This window comes from Saimiri boliviensis, chromosome 11 (assembly GCF_048565385.1).
Source record: "Saimiri boliviensis isolate mSaiBol1 chromosome 11, mSaiBol1.pri, whole genome shotgun sequence".
Lineage (NCBI taxonomy): Eukaryota > Metazoa > Chordata > Mammalia > Primates > Cebidae > Saimiri > Saimiri boliviensis.
The window spans coordinates 54,227,123-54,248,753 of record NC_133459.1 but is presented as its reverse complement, the minus strand read 5'-3'; positions in this window follow the sequence as shown (position 1 = coordinate 54,248,753).

Here is a 21,631-nt window from a genome sequence, read left to right as displayed (position 1 = left end):
AAGGAAGGTGATGTTTTAATGGGCCATAATAAAGAAAGCTGCTCAAGGGCAGGGGTTATTTGATTATCTTAATTTCTAAAACCCACATCCTATATGCTCAGTGACTGTTTCTTGAGTTAATGACTATCAGAAGACTCCACAGAACAAATTTTAAAATGGTTTCCAACAGGCTTATTTGTATACTCAATTTCTAGTATAGTGTTTAATCAAATTGCCTAGGGAACATTATATGCACAGTCAAAGCTCATTCTTTTTACTAGGGGAATTTACAGTATTCTGGAATAGATGGACCTCTAAAACTAACAGGGGAAAAGTTATTGTAAATTTTCATAACCCCTGTGCTTCACACTGTCTCCCTCTGTCACATATGTATCCTTTCCAGGAGAATTCAGTCTTTATCAGCTTAGTCTCTGAACCCTCTATTTTGCAGAATTTGGTAGTTAGCGAGGGAGAGAACTAAGGCACTGCATAATCAGGGTAATAATTTACATAGGAGAAGGGAAGCATTCAGTGCAGAAGAGGCACTGCATAATCAGGGTAATAATTTACATAGGAGAAGGGAAGCATTCAGTGCAGAAGAGAAACTAACACATCCAGAGAGTAAGTGAGATGTGAGCCACTGAAGTTCCAGGTTTGGAAAGAATACGGGAAGCCTGGAGCAAGAGAAGAGACTGACAAACATCTATGCGTGTGAGAGCAATAGGGAAAAATTCTAGAACATGTGGCAATACGTAGAACTGCTCCCTTTTGCGTTTTTGAAATATTTCTAAAATGTGAAATACTGACTTTTTTCTTAAATGTGACATTCTTTGGCCAGACCACTAGGAATCTCAGTTTATTTGGATGATACTACATTAATCTTAATTCTACCAGAGAATTCATAATTATAACTAGTCTTAAGGTAGGTTTTAACCAGTATCCACTATCGCAGGGAAAGTAACCTATTTTCAGATACTGATATGTACATCAGATATCAATGTCTTCTAAAGTGAGAGCTAAGATTTTATCACTATTTTAAAGTGACAATACAATAAATTTGTTCTTGTGGACCTAATTCTTTAAACAAGGGTAGTATTACTTATTGAGTGTGAATATTTCAACATGATTATTAAAATACAGAATACCTACCCTATGCTCAGTATGATTCGTGATGTCCTTAGCCAAAAGCAATATAACTGACTAGAGCTGACTTAGCAGAAACATTTGCTTAATCCTGTTAACATTCTCACTAATGAACTGTCCAGTGATCTAACACGGGAGCCAAGATATCCAGGTGCCTTCCATCACAGGCCTGATTGTTAATATTTTTCAGTTACTTTGGTCCCCACATAATTACATAAGATCTGAATGGGAGATTCTGCATATCATTTTGTTGGTCACTGACTTCTCTGACAACCAATTTAAAATGGAAAGAAAAAAAAATGTTTTAAAGTCCAATGAGTCAAGGAGTTCTTTTTTCTTCATTATGGATTTAGAAGTTTTGAAAAATCTTTTGGAAGATTTTCCATTAGTTAGCATTTCTACCAAAAAGTGAGCAAGTAAGTATGACAAAGCAGACATTTCAGGAATTAGTCTGTTGACTGGACTTTGTAATGTAGCATTTGCAGAGCCTGGGACAGCATACTGCACAGAAAGATAATCAGAGGCGGGAGGAGCAATACCCTGAAACTAGTTTGGAGGAGCACTAGTGGGGGAGGCTAAGAATAAATCACCTGGCACAGGGCATTCCCTCCACCACTGCCCAGAAGCCAGATCCCCTAACTCTTTACCCCCTGGCAGGATACCCATCTGCCTCTCACTTGCTTTGTCTACTTACTGCCCAAACCCTTAAGACCTCTGCTTAGTTATTGCTTCCTCTGGGACCTTCCACCCTCTTGGATCAAACACGTCTATGATATACTTTTTTATGGTACTGATTCCAGTCCTTGTCTTACATTTGTCGTGTATGTCTCATCTGCCGGTCTCTAAGCTTTGTGAAGGCAGGAGTTCTTCTCCCACTGTTACAGTGCCACAAGCAGTAAAGGCTCAGCTGCTTGCTCAATGAAATTTCTTTTCTGGGCCTTCATTTCCCTACTTTTTAAAAGGAAGATTTTTAAGAAACTACTCAGCACTAATGTGGTAACTACTTAGATTACAGGAAAGACATTCATCTGCTCTAGGGCGTACCAGCTATCTACTTCTAAAAGATGTTCTGCACCACTCAGAATTTACAGAGCAACACTAAGACAGGTCTGATGCCTTGATTTCCCATGAGAGGGCTTCAAACACCAATATTACTGGGGATCAGAGGCTTGCTGCTAAAACCCATTCTGGGTTGTTTTGGAAATGTGGGTTCACTGAAGCCATATTGGCTCTAAAATATCAGTCGGTACAGGATGTTGCATGGATACTGATAGAAATAGATCTAATGTTATTTTTTTAAACCTCAAACATGCTCAAATGAACCTTAGATTAGAATCTCAAATGGCTGTTTTCTTAGTTCCTTTCCACTTTATTTTTTCTTCTTGGCATGTCAGTGACTAATAAATTGCAGCAAAGCTTGAGTTTATACTAGCTCATAGGTGATTACACTGGACAAGTAGTTTTTGCAAGCCCTAGGGCCCCTTGGAAAATGAAATAACCCACATATGGAAGGAATCAGCCAACAGAGGGGCCTCTACCTACCTGCATTCTCTAGCTGCTGAAACTGTGTTTTGATAAGATAAGAGGAAACAGGGCAAGAAGAAACTGAACAGTCCTAGAAACTAAACTGTAGCTCTTGTTGCTGTAAAGCCTGCACCAAATAGGTCAGCTAGGCCTGTGTGACTGTTGCAGGATTGCTGAGTTCGGTCCTAACCTAAATGTTTAGCTCCATCCCATCCTTACCTACCTTTATCACCCTTTACCTCTTACCATGCCACTAATCCAGAAACCATATATTTCAAAGTCCCATGAGAATCCCCAGTTTCAGTGGTTTGGTCTTGATATATTCATGACTGTATGCATTTTCATTGGACCAGACATTTTGATATTTGCCTTCCAAGGCAAAATCCCTGGAATCGCACACAGGTTGGATGCTGCAGCCCTGAAGGAGTGAAGCCACCCCAGCGTAACAGGGCAGCTAGTACTACAGCCCTGGCCAGTTGTTGGCAGGGAGAAAGCAGGACCAACTTTTTAGCTCTTCTGACAGATCAAAATGCGGAATGCCCAAACTTTTGTGGGAAATATTCTAATTTTTAAATGCCTGTAACTTAACACAAAACTCCATTTGTCTGTGGGCCTCACTGGGCCACTGCTTGTCAGATTGCTTCAATCTTTTCCCAAAATTTCAAGGTTTTATCCCTGTTCATTAATCTCCCCCATGCCCAAATACCATTTTATCAAATCTTATGACAACTTTTTGAGACAGCTTCTCATGTCCCCATTTTCAATTTTAGGACACAGAGGCCCAGCTGTTGCCAATTTGTCCCTGGTTATAAATTGCAGACTAGATTTAGGGTTTTAAAAGAATTATTTCAGATCCCCATGTCCCTGCCATTTGTCCTGTTATGCCATTATCATCTGAAACAAATCATGCCCCCTCTACATTTAAGAAGTTATAATGGTAGCCCCTCCAATCCATAAAAAGTGAAATGAGTCTTAACATGGAGTAATTTCCCTACAAGAATTGGGAGTACAGGGTCAACAACAGTGAGAAGTAGACTCAGAGAAAGAGTAAGAAACAGTCAAACTTCTAGTGGCCAAAATGGATATAAGACTGAAGAATAGGAATATTTAAATACTTGAGTTGGTGTTGTGATTGCTACTGTTAAAAGAAAAACTTTAGCTGAATTTAAGTTTAATTGAGCAAAGAACGATTTGTGAATTGGGCAGCCTCCTCAGCCAGAGTAGGCTCAGACCTCAGTATAGCCCTGTGGCGGAAGATTTAGGGTCAGAAAAAGGAAAGTGACACACAGAAAATGGAAGTGACCTACAGAAATGGCTGGGTTGCTTTATTTGCGTCTGCCTTATTTGAACAAGGTTTGAACATTTGCCCCCTTTTGATTGGCCAAAACTTGTGACTGGAGCAAGAGTAGGCTATGGTCTATTTACAACTATTTAATTTATAGTTCAGGATGTACAGATATACCTTTAGGCTAAAATTAAAATATGTAAGGAGGAAACATTAGGTTAAACCTTATTTGACACTCCAATTTGAGACCCTTCTCTTTTCCACTTATTTAGGAAAAGTCTGATGCTGGAGAGCTGGCGTCAGTGGTATTTGGGGGAGTGAAGCATGGGCTGGCTTTCAGTGTAGGAGTGATGCAATGTGAAGAAAACGTGTGAGAGCCAGGCATTGATGAAATGATCTAATTCATTCGAATCTGGGAACCCATAGCCATTGTAATCAGGAAAAATATAAACCTCTTCAGAAACTTCCCATTCAACAATCTCAAGTTTAAAAGGGCAACGAGTTTCTCATCTTGTGAGACAGAAATTCAAGCTAAAAAATTCTGACTCTCCAAGAGCGAGCAGGACAACACATTGTGTCTGAATTATACCTGGAAATAAAAGGTTTCCATAACCACTCCCAACTCATGACAAGCAAAACAAATTGTGTGTGTGTTCCCATTGCACTTTGTTTTACAATAGGCATTATATTGTAACTATGTAAACCTGATGGAAGAGAGTGAACCATCATCCCCATGTCTCTAGTACCTATCACAAAAGGATACAAATGCTCAGTGATAATTTAAGATGTTTTCAAAATCCCACCAATCTCCAAATTAGTAGCTGTTTATATTGTATCTGATTCAATCCATTCTGTTTATACTTAATATCCTTTTGTAACTCTGTGTTTAATTTGCCAGAAGGTCTAATTTTATTGCTTCTAAAGTGGTCACTTTTTCTGTTTATATGACACTTAATGTTTCAATTTTCTTTCAGACCTCTTTGCAGACAACCAGTCAGAATACACACTTGGTAACATAAACCCAAATTAATTTGCACAGTTTTGCTTGACTGGGCTTTTTTTCTCAAAGTCACACTCCATGAAAAATTCTAACCAGGTGGGCCTTGGCAAAGCAGCTGTTTCTCCCAGTATATAAGGGAGGAATCCTCAAGGTGTGAGCTAAGAGGAGGCAGGTGATTGCCTGGCCTATTTGGGGTCTTCATCTAATATTGACTTTTAATTATGAAAGCCAAATGTTTGTTTTCTAATGGGATCCATTTCTGCCCAATAGGATTGACAAAGTTGCAAAATGAAACCTGTTTATGCTTTTTAATGCAGTAGATGGGTAAATTTATATTACAGTAATACATTCTGAGTGTCAGCTCTTGGAAACTCAGATCCTATGTCTGTCTTGTATGAGTTTCTAACTAAATGTCCTACGTGTCTTCATCAATCTACTTAGATTTTTATTATACTTTACAAGCTCACTGAAACTATGCTAAAGATATGCCACCTATTCTGGAAAACACTTCAGAAATATACATATTATATCTTGTGTGTGTTTATTCATTTAGTATCGGGTCTGGCACAAAGAGGGGGCTCTTCACTGGATGCTTAGCACTTGACAAATTAAGAACATAAAGGCCTGGCTCCTACCTCAAGAACTTTCAACTAGGGTCATAGGCAAAAATAGGCCATTACAAGAAAGGGTGTTAAGTGCTTACAGTAGCAACAGGCATGATATATTAGACCCAGAAATTCCACTTCTAGAAATCTATCCTAAGGAAGCACTGTGTAAATCATGTCTGCACTTCAGACATGGTTTGTTCACTCAGTGAACATTATTGGCAGGCCCAGTTCATGCCGATATGCTTCACCCAGTGCATTGTTTCACTGTGAAAAAAACTGTGGAAAGAGTAGAAAAAAAAATTGTATTTAGCCAATTTGCTATAATAAAAATAATAGAAAGCACAATGTAAGTGTTACAGTTCTGTGCCAGGCAAAGTTTAAAGCACATAATCAGAATTAACGTTCTCTCATACTCCATGAGGATTATTACCGTGATCCATTTTATCTGTCGGAAAACTGACACTGACCAGGCACAGCGGCTCATGCCTATAATCCCAGCACTTTGGGCAGCCAAGGTGGGTGGATCTCCTGAGGTCAGGAGTTTGCAACCAGCCTCATTAACATGGTGAAACCCTGTCTCTATTAAATACAAAAGAAAACTAGCCGGACATCATGGTGAAAGCCTGTAATCCAAGCTACTTGGGAGGCTGAGACAGGAGAATCGCTGGTACCTGGGAGGCAGAGGTTTCAATGAGTCGAACTTGCATCATTGCATTCCAGCATGGGCAACAAGAGTGAAACTCCATAACAACAACAACAACAACAACAAAATTGACATTAAAAAGTTAAATGATTTGTCCAAGGTTACACAGTCATTTGACAGTCAGTGTGGCTTGAGAGTCTGCCTTACGCTACAGCCATTAGAAATGTATATGTACTTTATACAGATATAGAAAGGCTTGTGATATTCAGAGTTGGATACACACTACTTAGCCTGAGTTCTCCTAGAAAGCACAGACTCAGATAAGGGCTTGCTAGCATGCAACTTATTTGGGCAAGTTATTTCAAGAAAGAAAAGAGTTGTGGAGACAGAAATGGTGAGATAGAAAAAGAAACTCCAGTGCAAGGATGTGCCATCCATTTCATAATCATGGAACAGCCGGGGCTCAGTTCCACTGGGGCCTCTGAGGAACTGTGTAAAATGTGCCTCAGACTTAGCCACTCAATAGATGGAAAAGTGTGTGTGTGGCAGGGGGCGAGTTTAACCACTGACTCTATTCCTCATTGATAAAGGCTTACTCATGGGTATCACTCCCTTCTATGTCCAGGTCAGCCTAAGCATGAGCATTGGGTGAGTACCCATAGACCTCCTAACTCTGAGGTGCCAGGGCAGAAAGCAAGCACAGGAGGTGTTGAGAGCGGAACAGTAAAATGAAAGGAAAGCCAAGAAGACAGGAAGCAGAGCATGAAATAGCTAATATAGTCCGTCCTTTCTACCAGTCATGCCCATCACTATTTCTACTCCATCTCAGCCTTTGAGGTTACTCACTGCAATCTCTACAAGACTTAGTACAGGTGGATTAATGCATCCAGATAAAGTCTTCTCTATTACAGGTAGACCCCAAGTTGTAACTGATAGTCAACACCCCCTCCACTCTACCCATCCTTGTTTCCTTCCTGTTCAGCTTGTACTTGGGGAAGCCTAGGGTACTGGCCTAGTAGTGATACAGACTCTCACTATCTAAAGACTCAGGCCTATTTCAGTAGGGAATCTGGGGACTGTGGGTTTTACCATGAGGGCAGATGACTACATGTCACAGGAAAAGACCTTTCTTCCCATGGTAGGCACTCAACCGGAGCCTCATAGACCTCTGGGCTGTGGTTTAAGCAAGAGAGATCCTTTTCTTACTGTTTGGGGATACCGCAGAAGCACAGCAGATGCCGTGTCCCTCCCGCATTTCTTGAATCTTGTATGTGTAGGTGTACCTCGGCAGATTCCCAGCTGCTGCTTCTGCATCCCCGAGCCCTTATGACTTTACGCTTATCAGGCTTTGGTTGCTGAAGATGGCCTTTTTGCAGCTATCATAGGCATAATATTTCCCAGAGAGATGCTGTTGGACTTCCACTTGTGCCCCCATACAATGGAGTTAGGTAATAGCTGAAGGTGTGTTAGTGCTACCAAAGTGTGTTCTTTACAGTCAAAATGGCAATTTATGCACATTTTATCATAATAAATACTTTAAAATGAGGGGTAGATGATACACTGTTCATACATGATTTTATTTTTTTGCTTAACATTTATATGATGCCTTTACGTGCACACGTATGTAATACTATCAATGGCAATTTCTAGGTATCATACAAGTGATTTTTGTTTCTTCCTAATACTTCCATATATCTTCCAAACTTTCTCTAAAGTTTCTACAATGAGAATAATCATAGTTTCGAAATTATCCCAAGGAAAATATTAGGTATTAAGAAATGGCATCTGACCTTCAGAACCTGAATAATGATTATAATGTTCCAATCAACCCTTCCTTCCCATATTGATTTTTTGTTTAAACATTTTGGGAATCCTTCAAGGGTAACAAGGAAAGACAGATCGGTGTCCTTCAATTGTAGGAGATTTAGATTATGGCTCTATAGGGTCTGCCCTCACCCAGCTTTCTGACTAGCTTTGCCCTAGAGAGGGCTGGCATTAGTGGCATGATCTTGGACCCCCATCTCTGCAGCTTCCAGTGTTGTTGTAAATGGGGGCTTGCAGAGACGGCTAGCAGCAGAGTCAGGTGCTACTAATCCCTTGGGTCCCTTGAGGGTCTGCCCTGCCAGTACCTATCTGAAGCCCATACCACCGCCTCTTGCCTTCTGCCCTAGGGTTTTCATCAGTTCAGATGAGCTAACTTCCTCAGTTGAACAACCTACAAGTGTCCAGTGGAGCCATATCTGTCCAGTACAAGGTGGTGAACAAATTCTTCCAGAAAGTCTGGAGACACAGCAGCTTCATTCAATGCCTCTAAAGATGCCCAGCAAGACTGGGTAACTGGTTTGTTGCCAAACTGTGGCACGGAATGCATGGTTATGCTGATCTCCCTCTCCCCTTCCCCATTCCTTTTTCCTTGTCTCTTTTCTTTTTCTCCAACTCCTGTTTCCTTGGAATTTTATTCCCCATCAAAGTGTTAGCACAAAATCTTTAGCCTCAGGCTAGAGGTCTAAAGTTTCTAGAACTGGGTAAAAATTCTATCCACACAGTTTGTAGGCCCTGTGCGTCACTTTAAGCAAATCACTTAAACCTCTGAGTCACATCTCATATAAAATGAAGCCAACAGAGCTTAAAGATTGAATGAGGTGGTTGTACATAGTATGGGTTGAGTGTTTGTTTAATGTAAAAAGTGCCCAACATATTTCCTGACAAACAGTACTCAACAAAAATTTATCTTTCTCATTTTGCCCTTGGCTATCATATAGTTTTTACTGTTGAGCCTGCTTGTGTGGCTGGTAACCTGTAACTTAAGTGGAAATTTAGGAAGGTGAATCAAAGGGAAAATTGTCAGTACAGAAGAGAATAGGGTGTTGGCGATTTCATGTGGTTCAGTTTCATGTGACCTAGGGAAACAACTACATAACCCACTACAAACTGCACTTGACCACATGAATCCAGGCCTTGTTAGGCAGAAGTCAGTCTGTTGAGTTTTCTGGGAGGTTAGCTGCGTCAGCACTTTGCTCAGTGTTTTCTTTATAGGGCCAAGACAAGAACAGGATTTCCTTTCTCATCAGCTTGTTTCCCACATGTTGAAGTTACCTCTGTTAACCTTCCCAATTCCAAATAAGCTTGCCCAATAGGGCTGTTTATCTTTTAAAGGGCCACTTTTGTGTGTATTTACATCTTGGTGAGGTTTCATGTTAAAGTGGAGACAGCATGGGTTGTGGAGTCAGTAATTTGGGTCTGAGTTGGCTTACTGTTTAGATACATGACAGGGACAAGCCACTGAGTCTGTCAAGTGAGAATAAGAAAGGCTAATACCTATAACGTAAAAGCTGTTGAGAGAATTGTGACTTACTGGGAGTTTCCATTTAACATAATGCCCAATGTTTAGGGGATACTAAATCTTTTTTTTTCTTTTACTTTAGGTTCTGGGGTACATGTGCAGATCATGCAGGATTGTTGAATAGGTACGCACATGGCAATGCAGTTTGCTGCCTCCATCCCCCATCACCTACATCTGGCATTTCTCCCCATGTTATCCCTCCACAACCTCCCACCCCCCTGCTGTCCCTCCCTTGCCTCCCCCTCAACAGATCCTTAGAAAATATTCTGCTCTTATTTTGGACTGTTAAATGGTTGATATTTCGGTTAGCAACTAGAGTTTTACTTGAATTCTAAACATACAGTTGCCACTTTCTTCTGCCCAAGCTGCAACTATGCAAAGCAGCTTCTGTTTGCCCTTTTAAGATCTACTCTCCAGCCTTCCTGGTTTGCTCTCTGGCCAAGAGACTGCCTTATATGAGCCACATCAATGTGTTCCTCTGTTCCTTGATATCTGGCTGAGTTTAGCCAATGGAGGACCAGATGGGAGAAAAGGGGGAGTAACATTCAGTGTACTTTCTCTAACTCCTTCCCGGTGCAATTGCCTCAGGCTAGCTGTATTCCTCTTCTCTACACAATCTTTCCTTCAAGCTTCCAGGAACCACTCCCATTCCCTCATTCTTTAGCTGACCCAAGCCTCAAGTTGGACAATGCCTTATGATTCCTTTACTGTACATCTCTAAAATAGCCAATGGTAAATCAGCTCTCAAACTCATCCTAATGAATGTGTGTCATCTACTGTAACACTGATCAATACATAGAATCTACACATCATAGAAATGTTGTTTCACCTATTCTTGTGTTGAATACATTTACTGTTTGTAGGAATTGTATTCCTGTTTAACTGAGGGGCTACAAAAGGTTAGGTAACTTCCACGAGACCAGCAGGGTAATCAATGGTAGTGATGAGACCTGATTAGCTGCTCTAAGTCTGAAAGTCTCTTCTGCAGCCGATCCTTACCAGCAGTGGTAACAACAGCACAAGTGAATCTGTACATCTGTCACCCTGATGTGCAAGCCTCTAGACAGAGCTAGCCAACAGGGAACAGGACTGAAAGCAGCCTTGCAGTCAACCTGAGAGACAAGACCCTGGAAGGTTGCTAAGTAAGGCAGGGAGAAGTGGGCTATAGATCTAGGCAGAGTCCAGTGCCCAGAAGTTCAGGAGTGGCATGGGGAGAAAGAATATTCTTTGATTCTAGAACAGTGACTATTTGGCTCAGTGGCCTGATATTTTGCTCACTGGCCTGATCTATCTATCTTGCTTCTCTGACCAATATCATCCTTTTACAAACATACATACCCACAACACATAAAGAGACTGCAGATATTTTTTGTCATTGTGGGAACTGTCCCAGGTGCCCCTTGTTTTTCCCCATTGTATTTATGATCCCATTTGATATTTATAATACGGAGCAAAATACATGGAATATAGATGCCTTTGGGTTGATGCCTCTGAAGATTTTGGTCCCCCAACCTATATGAATCATCTATGCTTTTGCATATGGGGCCTTCCCCTGCTTACTAAGAACTAGTACCCATCCCCTTGCCAAATAAGTGCTGTCAGGCATTGCAGAGACTTTGTAACCTAACTGCCCCTCTTCTATCCTCCTGGTGACCAAGCATAGGTATATGCTATAACTAAGCCTAATCATATATGGAAACATGGATAGGAAGTCTTCTCCTACTCAATATGTACCAGCAAAGGATAGGAGAATACATGGAGAACTGACTTCTGACGTGGTTGATCAAAGAGGCCAAATAAAGAAAAGTTGACTGATTTGGGCACAATCTCCTAAGATGCAGGATTTGACAGCCTGCCAAGTATCTCAGGAAATTGTATGAAATCTGCTATTATGATGGCTTCTAGAAACATGGAAGTTGTAGCTCATACTCAGCAAAGCTTAAATGCAAAAATAAATAAATAAATAAATAAATAAATAAATAAATAAATAAATAAATGTTGTGCTTAAACAGCAAAAGAAGATATTAAAAAGCTTAGAAACAGACTTGCTAAAGGATATATAATGTATATGACTAGAAGACCCAGCAGATGTGTCCTACAGGAAGATACTGAAGGCAAAGTTATGAAGGCAGTAAAAAATGTGCCAGTGAGTAGAACACTAGCATTACTAAAATATTCAGTGGTGGCTGTCCTGTTAGATAGAAGGGACAATACACATTCACTGTCATCCTCAGGCCTAAGTTAACCTTTCTGCCTTATCTCATATCTTGGAGTCATCTGGACACACTGTAGAACATTACAATGATCTTTATATTAGAATGATTTATAAAGACACATGCACACATATGTTCATTGAGACACTGTTTACAATAGCAAAGACCTGGAACCAACCCAAATGCCCATCAATGATAGACTGGACAAAGCAAATGTGGACATAAACACCATGGAATACTATGTAGCCATGAAAAATGATGAGTTTGTGCCCTTTGTAGGGACATGAATGAATTTGGAAACCATCATTCTCAGCAAACTAACACAAGAACAGAAAACCAAACACCACATGTTCTCACTCATAGGCAGGTGTTGAACAATGAGAACATGTAGGTGTAGGGAGGGGAACATCACACACTGGGGTAAGTTGGGGGGTTGGGGGCCTAGGCAAGGGACAGTCGGGGCACAGGGAGCCTGGGGATGGAAAACACTGGGAGAAATGCCTGATGTAGGTGATTGGGGGACGGAGACTGCAAACCACCATGGTATGTGTGTACCTATGCAACAACCCTGTGGGATGTGCACCTGTACCCCAGAGCTTAAGTACAATAAAAGCATCACAATGGTCTATCACATCAATGAACTTCTGTTGATTGACCCAGATAAGCAAGAGTTAGCCAGCATACTAGTGGCCTTGGTAAGACACATATTCCAGAATATTAAAAGGTTTGCCAAATCCATAAAATATTGAGGTCCAATGGTCAAAGGTGTTCTCGAATTTCCTCTAAAGTAAGAAAACAAATTGTTGCAACTTGTATCTCCTGCCACAAAGGAGGAAGCACAATGCCTGATGGGTCCCAGGTTCTGGAGGAAGCTGATCCCACACACAGGGCAGCTGCTCTGGCTTATGTCCCAGGTGATGTGAAAGCTGACAGCCTTGACCAGACCTAGAGCAGAAAAAAAATCCAGATGCTTGTCCAGGCCATGACACAATCAGCCCTGTTGCTTGGGTCATGTGATCTGGCAAATCCCATGATAGTAAAAGTTTCCATTGGGAACAAAATGTGTGTGGAATTTACGGCAAGTCGTGGGATGACAATCACAACATAGGCCCCTGGAATGAACAATATGCATTCACTGTTATCCCCAGGCCTACGTTAGCTTTTCTGAGCAAGGCCGTATCATCTCTAATGGATAACTATACAACTTTTTGTTTTACCAACTTAGAGCTTCCTTTTTAAGAGGAATTCATGTATAAGGTATTTAACATCATAGTTCCTCATAGATAATGCTTTCTTCTTTATTACTTCTCCACCTGCTTAGTAATCTCTTCTAGTATTTACTAGGAGTTGACATTAAGGCCACCAGTCTATAATTTTCAAAATTCTACCTTCTCTTTTTACAGAAGTTGCATATTTTCAACTCTTGCATCCTATTTTTTCTCTAACAAAAGTATCCCTATGTCAAACCTACAAGTTTAAAAAAATTACTTTCAGATGCGCTCTTCTGAGCCTAGAAGTAGAGATGACTTATAGTTTATAGTTCATAATTTAGTTCATCTTTTCTCCTAGCTTTGTTTATACCTTCATAACTATTTCATAGCTTGAAAACTGTTTTCTTTGGTAGAAGTAGAAACAGAAGAGAGACGGGGTATTTTTGTACTCTATGACCAGTTAGTCCTTCAAACGACCCTCAGCTCCCACCACCAAATTGAATGTGGTAATACCCCCACAGCTGTCTATCATGAGCTGAATCCTGCCAGACCCACCAAGTCATAAGGTCAGATGGGTCCAGCAACACTCCGTCAAAAGATTGAAATGGTATATTAAAGATCAAACATGGGCAGAACTGGAAGGTTCCAACAAGCTAATAAACAGATAGCTCAGACCCACCACTTAAGCAACATCATGATTCCCTCAGCTTGTGCCTATGGCCCTGGGTTTGGCCATGTATGAGGCTGAAGAGAATAAAGGAGACATATTGAGTCTGTGGCTGTATGTGTGATTCTGGAGCTTGGGAGAAATTCGTCAGATACTCGTCTTATTCTTGACACTATTCTAAAGTGCTCCACAATTAATATTCTGAAGTTAACTTTTGTCCACAACTAAACATTCTTAAGTTAACTTTTCTTACAACTCTCAGCCACCTTGGCATCTGGTGACCCTAACATCAGCCAAGTCTTTACTGCTTGAGGTTTCATATTTTAACTATGATACAATGCCTCCTGACTTAGGACGTGACCTATAACCACTGACACTTGACAACTGGCCTTGGTTTCACCTCTCTGGTCACTCTCTTTGCCTCCTAGGTAATGTCTGCAGTGTGTTTGCCTCTTTCCTGGCTCTGACCTCTGGCTTGTCCTCAATACTCTGAAGTTGATGCACTGCTTGGTTCTCATCATAGAGTAACTCTACGTTGAGTCAGAATAACTCTACGATGAGTCAGAGTCACAGCCTCTTCCAAAGATTGAAAAAGAATAAGCATTTTTTTCCCACTACTAACAGTTTCAATTAGCGAAGAGTAATCAAAGAATCTCTTGACTCTTTGTAGAGTCACATACAGACGTTTAGCTTTTCCTCATGTTTGTGTACATAAAAAAGCATAAACAAGGCATCTTTATTTTTACTGAGCAGTATTTTAGTAAACATCAGATGCACTCAATATTGAAATAAAACATAGCTGAGAGAGCTAGCTATAGAGCAAAGGACAGAATCCAGAAGCAGGGGTCCCTGTCATCGAAAGTAAGGGAGGATAGACAACTGACAGGGATGACCCAAGCATTATTTGTGAGCAGGAGTAGAGGTGATGGATAGAAATCAAGTCTTTTTTTTTTCTAGTACATAGAGGTGATTATTAGGGTTTTGACAGGCATAGGAACCATAGTTGCTGGTCTGGTCAAGGTACTCAGGCTGACATGACAGCCCTAACACCTTAATTCAATTTATGTTCTTAAAGTGGGTTTACCCTTTGAAGCTAATTCTTGATATAGCTCCTCTGACCGATTCTCCTAGCTTCTCTTATCTACACTCTATACTGATTTCCTTTCTTTTGGGTACATAACTAGCAGTGATCTCAGGCAGTCATCTCAGACAGTGAGATTGCTAGATCATATGATAGTTAAACTTTTGGTTTTTGGGGGAATCTCCAAACTGCTTTCCCTTTTTATCATTAAAATTTAAGTTCTGGGGTACATATGCAGATCATGCAGGATTGTTACATAGGCATACACATGCCATGGTTGGTTGCTGCATCCATCCCCCAGTCACCTACATTAGGTATTTCTCCTAATGCTATCCCCCACTAATCCCTCTATCCCTTGCTATCCCTCCCCTAGCCTTCCTACCCCCCAATAGGCCCTGGTGTGTGATGTTCCCCTCCCTGGATTCCCTTTTTTATACAACCTCACCAGCATATGTTATTGCCTTTCTTTTAGATATAAGCCATTTTAACTGGGGTGAGATGACATCTCATTATAGTTTTCATTTACATTTCCCTAATTAATGATGTTGAATTATCTTTTCCTATGTCTGTTTTGACATTTGTATGTCTTTTGAGAAATGTCTAATTCCAAATATTTTGCCCCTCTTTTAATCAGATTAGCTTTTTTCCCTAGAGTTGAGTTCCTTACATAATCTGGTCATTAACCTCTTGTCAGAGGAGTAGTTTGCAACTATATTTTCCTATTCCGTGGGTTGACTCTTCACTTTGTATCACTGGCCATGCAGAAGCTTTTTAACTTAATGTGATCTCATGTGTCCATGTTTGTCTTCGTTGCCTGTGCTTGTGAGATAGTGCTGAGGAAGTCTTTGCCCTGACAAATGTGCTGGAGATTACCCCCAATATTTTCTTGTGGTAGTTTCATAGTCTGAGGTCTAGATTTAAGTATGTAACCCGTTTTGATTTGATTTTTGTATATGAGGAGAGATAGGGGTCTAGTTCCATTCTTTTGCATATGGATACCCAGTTTTCCCAGCACCATTTACTGAAGAGACTGTCTTTTCTCCAGTATATGTTCTTGCACCTTTATCAAAAATGAGTTTACCATAGGTGTGTAGGTTGTTTCTGGGCTCTCTATTCTGATCCATTGGTCTATGTGTCTGTTTTTATGCCAGTATCATGCTGCTTTGTTTAATAAAGCTAAGTAGTATAATTTTGAAGTCAAGTAATGTGATTCTTCCAGTTTTCTTTTTGCTTAGGATAGCTTTGGCTATTCTAGGTCTTTTGCAATTTCATGTAAATTTTAGGATTTTTTTCTTTTCCCATGAAGAATGTCATTTGTGTTTTGATAGGGATTGCACTGAATCTGTAGCTTGCTTTGGGTAGCATGGATATTTTAACAATATTGATTCTTGCAACCCATGAATAGAGTATTTTTCCATTTTTGTGTGTATATCCTCTTTAAATTTCCTTCATCAGTGTTATAGTTTTCATTATAGAGATCTTTCACTTAGCTGGTTAAGCTAATTTTCAAGTATTTGATCTTATGAGTGGCTACTGTAAATGCAATTGCTTTTTAAATTTCTTTTTTACATTGTTCACTGTTGGCATATAAAATGGCTACTGATTTTTGTATGTGGGTTTTTTCCCACATACAACTTCAGTAAATCTGTCAGTCCTAATAGTTTTCTTGTGGAGTCTCTAGGTTTTTTCATCAGCAAACAAGGATAATTTGACGTCTTTCTTTCCAATTTGGATATCCCTTATGTCTTTCTCTTGTATGATTGCTCTAGGTAGGACTTCCAGTAATGTTGAATAACATTGGTGACAGTGGGCATCCTTGTTGTGTTCCAGATCTTAGAGAAAAGGCTTTAAGTTTTCCCCCATTCATTATGATGCTAGCTGTGAGTCTGTCACATGGCTTTTATTATGTTGAGGTATGTTCCTTCTATGCCCAGTTTTTTTTAGGGTTTTTATTATGAAGGGCTGTTACATCTTAAACGCTTTTTCAGCATCAACTGAAATTATCATATGGTTTTTATCCTTTCTGTTGAAATGATGTATCACATTTATTTTTGCACATCTTGAACCATCTTGCATCCTAGGGGTAAATATCACTTAGTTATGATTAATGATCCTTCTAATATATCATTGAATTTGGTTGGCTAATATATTTTTTGAGGATTTTTGCATCTATGTTCATCAGATAGTGGCCTAGAGTTTTTTTCTGTTGATATGACTTTCTCAGGTTTTGGTACTACTACCCTCATAGAATGAATTTGGAAGTATGCCCTCCTCCTATTTCTTGGAATAATTTGAGTAGAACTGGTATTATTCTTTAAATGTATGGTAGAATTCAGCAATAAGCCATCAGGTCCTGGTCTTTTCTTTACTGGAAGATGTTTTATTATAGCTTTGATCTCATTACTTGTTGTTAGTCTGTTCAGGTTTTGAATTTCTTCCTGGTACAATCTTGGTAGGTCATATGTATCTAGGAATTCATCCATTTCTTCCAGATATCCCAATTTATTGGCATATAGTTGCTCGTGGCAGCCACTAATATTTCCTTTTTAATTTCTGATTTTATTAGGCTTTTCTTTTTCTTAGGCTGGCTAAAGATTTGTTGATTTTCTTTAACTTTTCAAAAAAATTTATTTCATTAATTTTTTTTCCACTTATTTCTGTACTAGTCTTTATTCTAATTTTGGGTTTGGTTTGCTCTTGCTTTTCTGGTTCTTTAAGATGTATCATTAGTTTAAAGTTGTTCCTCTTTTTTGATGTAGGGACTTATAGCCATAAATTTCCCTCTGATTATTGCTTTTGCTGTGTCGCACAGGTTTTGGTATGTTGTGTTTCCATTATCATTTGTTTCAAGAAGGTTTTCAGTTTCCTTCTTAACTTCAATGATCCACTCATCGTGAGAAACATTGTTTAATTTCTATGTATTTGTATAGTTCCCCAAATTCCTCTGTTTTTAGTTTTTAGTTTTATTTCATTGTGGTCTGATAAGATGCTTGATATTATTTCAATTTTTTGAATGTTTTGAGACTCGTTTTGTGACCTAACATATGATCTATCCTTAGAATGATCCATGTGCTGAGAAAATGAATGTGTATTCTGCAGCTCTTGGATGAAATGTTTTGTAAATATCAGGTCCATTTGGTATACAGTGCAGATTTAAGTGTTTTCTGTCTGGAATATCTGTCTAATGCTGAAAGTGGGGTGTTGAAGTCTCCAGCTATTACTATATTAAGGTCTGTCTGTCTTTAGCTCTAATATTTCCCTTACATATCTAGGTGCTCCTGTTTTGGGCACATGTATATTTAAAATTGTTATATCCTCTTGCTGAATTGACCCCTTTATTATTATATAGAGACCTTCTTTGTCTCTTATAGTTTTTGTCTTGAAATCTATTTTGTCTGATGTAAGTATGGTGACTCCTGGTTTTATTTTTATTTCCATTGGCATGAAATATCGTTTTCTATCTTTTTTTTTTATTTTCAGTCTACGTGTCTTTATAGGTGAAGTGTGTTTCTTGTGGGCAACAGGATCAGTGGTTCTTGTTTTTTCATCCATTTATCCAATCTGTCTCTTGATTGGCAAGTTTAGTCCACTTACATTCAATGTTATTATTGATAAAGACTTACTCTAGTCATTTTGTTTGTTTTCTGATTGTTTTGTGGTCTTATTTCTTTCTTTCCTGTCTTCCTCTAGTGAAGATGATTTTCTCTGGTGATATAACTTAGTTTCTTCCTTATTTTTTGTACATCTGTTGCATGTTTTTTGGTTTGAGGTCACCACAAGGCTTGCATAAATAAACATGCAAGCAAAAAGAACTAAAAACCCATCTTAACTTTGTCTCCCAACTTTTTAACTTTTTAAATTTGTAACTTATTATACTGTTTCTTGAAGTTGTCATTATGGTTTTTGATTAATTCATTATTTAGTCTTTCTACTTAGGAAAATAGTAGTTTACACACCAGTTAGTGTTTAGAATATGGTGTTTTTCTGTGTACTTACTATTACCAGTAAGTTTCGTACCTTCAGGTGATTATTTATTGTCATTAATGTCTTTTTCCTTTTGACTGAAGTAGTCCCTTTAGCATTTCTTGTAGGATAGGTCTGGGTTTGATGAAATATCTCAGGTTTTATTTGTCTGGGAAGGTCTTTATTTTCCCTTCATGTTTGAAGAATATTTTTGCCGAATGTACTACTCTAGGGTAAAAACTTTTTCCTTCAGCACTTTAGCAGTTAATAAATGCTGGCAGGACTATGTTCTTTCCTTCAAGGCAGCTGGTTCCCTTCTGGCCCAGGGTGTCTCTCTAGAAATATCTGAGGGCTAAGCCCTACAAAGGGGGCCTCTTGATGCTAGTGCCCTATCCTTCGGTGGCTGAGCTGGTATCCAAGCAGGATAAAGTTCTCCCCTCTCTTTCTTATCCCCAAGCAGAAGGTAGGGGTCTGTTTTTTGCAGCTGTGAGCTGTATGCCTGGGAGTAGGGGAGCTAGCACTCCCTTGGCTGCCCTAGTCCTTGTCTCAGTAGGTGGTGTACCCCCAAGAACACTGTCTCTGGGCCTAGTTTAGCCCTAGGACTTGCCTAGAAGTTGCAGTCATTATGGCCTAGACTGCCTTTTAAGTTTAACCTGGAGACCAAGACCACTTTGGCCTTTGGTGGTGAGGTTTGTGGGCAGTCAAGTTCAGATGCTGGGATCAGAGATTCTCCTCTGGCTGAGGCTGGTTTAAAAGTTCCCTTTGTGGGTGTGGATCAGCTAAGTTTGGTCCAGGTTTCCTTTCTGCTCTAACAGAACATCACTGAGTTCATTGCCTCCCAATTGCTGTGTTCTGCCTCCCTCAGCAATCGGAGACTCTCCATACCACATAGGTGTTGCTGGGGCTAGGGGAGAGGTCATGATGGTGATTTAAGACTGTTTTTCTAACTTTTCAGTGCCTCCTTCAGCACTATGAAGTTAAAACCAGGTACTGAGAGGGCTCACCTGATTCTTTTGGTTCTTTATAAATATGTGTTTTTTTCTGTGTAGATAGCTGTTAACTTGGTGTCCTTGCAGGGTCAGGGATGATTGGTGGAATTTTCTATTTCACCATTTTGTTCTTCTTCCACCTGTGTTCTTTTTCTCTCTGAAAATAGTCACTGTATTTCCTAAGCCTTGGACCTTAGCCATGTTAGAGCTTTCCTGTCCCTTACTTCTGCTACATTCAAGTTTTACTAATTCTACCTCTTCCTCCACTGCTCCCCAGCCTTCATCCAGGCTGTCATAAACTCATGCCTCAATTATTAAAGATGTTCCACCATGGCTTGCTGGCTACTTCACTGATCTGAAGTTAATCCCAATGAGCAACATGGAGACCTAGAAGAATGTTAGAGGACCTCCTGAGTGAGGCAATCAAGGCCCCACACCCCTGCTACCTTTTCTAGCCTCATCTTCCATCAGGTTCCTCTGTGAGCACAGCTTTCTCCATCCTGTTACAATTCTCCACTTTTATATCTGGTGATCTTTTCCTCTGGGGGTGCCCTCAACTACCTCTACCCCATTTTTTCTGCCTTGGATCTCCTTTAAAGTATTATTTCTTGTGAGACTTTTCCTTATTTGACACCAATGCTTTTTCCCCACACCTCCCTATTTTATTACAGCATTTATCACAGAGTACTCTGATAACTGGTTTACATATTTTGAAATGTAAGGGCTCAAAGATATTTACCCCCTGTATGCCGGTTGCATTAGTTGATGTCCCACCAATATAGGATATAGGGATGTTGCAGGAACTGAATAAAAACTGAATGAGTCTAACCTAAGCACGCTTGCCCTGGCTTCTATTCATTGCCTTAAGTCCCTGAAACTATATGAAAAGTATGTACATATTGTTTAGGATGTTGGGACTCTTTCCTTTTTATTAATACACCAATGTGATAGTCTATCTTTCATAGTCCTTTGTAATTCCACATTTTCAGATAACAGATACCAAAAGAAATTCAGAGAACCATATCCAAGTCTCTTGGGATCTAGGGCAGATCAGGGGCATAAGAAAGGCTAAGAATGTAGACAAAACAAAGGATGTATGAAGAGAGTAGTTACTGTCTGGGAGATTCTATCTCCATCCAAAAGAGTCAGGGAAGGGTTGGGGGGATGCTAATTCCTTCACTTTCAGCCTACTGTCAAGGAAACTTCCACAGTACCAATGAAAGATGTGGGGAGACATAAGACTAATGCAGGAATGAACCACTCCTGGGAAAGCTGAAGCTACCTGTGGCACAGGGACAGAGCCTGCTCTAAGGTCAGTCTGCATCCCAGGTTCAGCTGAGACTAGAGATGTGGGAGTGTTTCCTAGGGCCAGAAGTAGGAAGAAGACAGACATCCAAAGGTGGTATGAAACCTGCTGTATTAGTCTGTTCTCACACTGCTAATGAAGACCCATCCAAGACTAGGTCATTTATAAAGGAAAGAGGTCTAATAGACTCACAGTTCCACATGGCTGGGGAGGCCTCACAATCATGGCAGAAGGCAAAGGAGGAGAAAAGGCTCATCTTACATGGTGGCAGGTAAGAGAATTTGTGCAGGGCAACTCCCATTTATAAAACCATCAGATCTCATGAACCTTATTCACTACCATGAAAGCAGTAAGGGGGAAACCCCCCATGATTCAATTATCTCTACCTGGCTCTGCCCTTGACATGTGGGCATTGCAACAATTCAAGGTGAGATTTGGATGGGGACACAGCCAAACCGTATCACCTGCCCAACGCTTCTGCCACAGGTCTAGAAAATTTGAAAGCAAGGATCTCAAATCTAGATCTTAAGGAAAGGCTTCCAGAAGCCACATAAAGAGAATGTGCCCGGCCCACATCACAAATATTATAGACTCAGGTGGTGCCCAGCAAGAAGCTCCAAAACCCCAAGGACAAGGAAAGGAGTCTACTCCAAACATTTGCCGCAACTAGAACAAA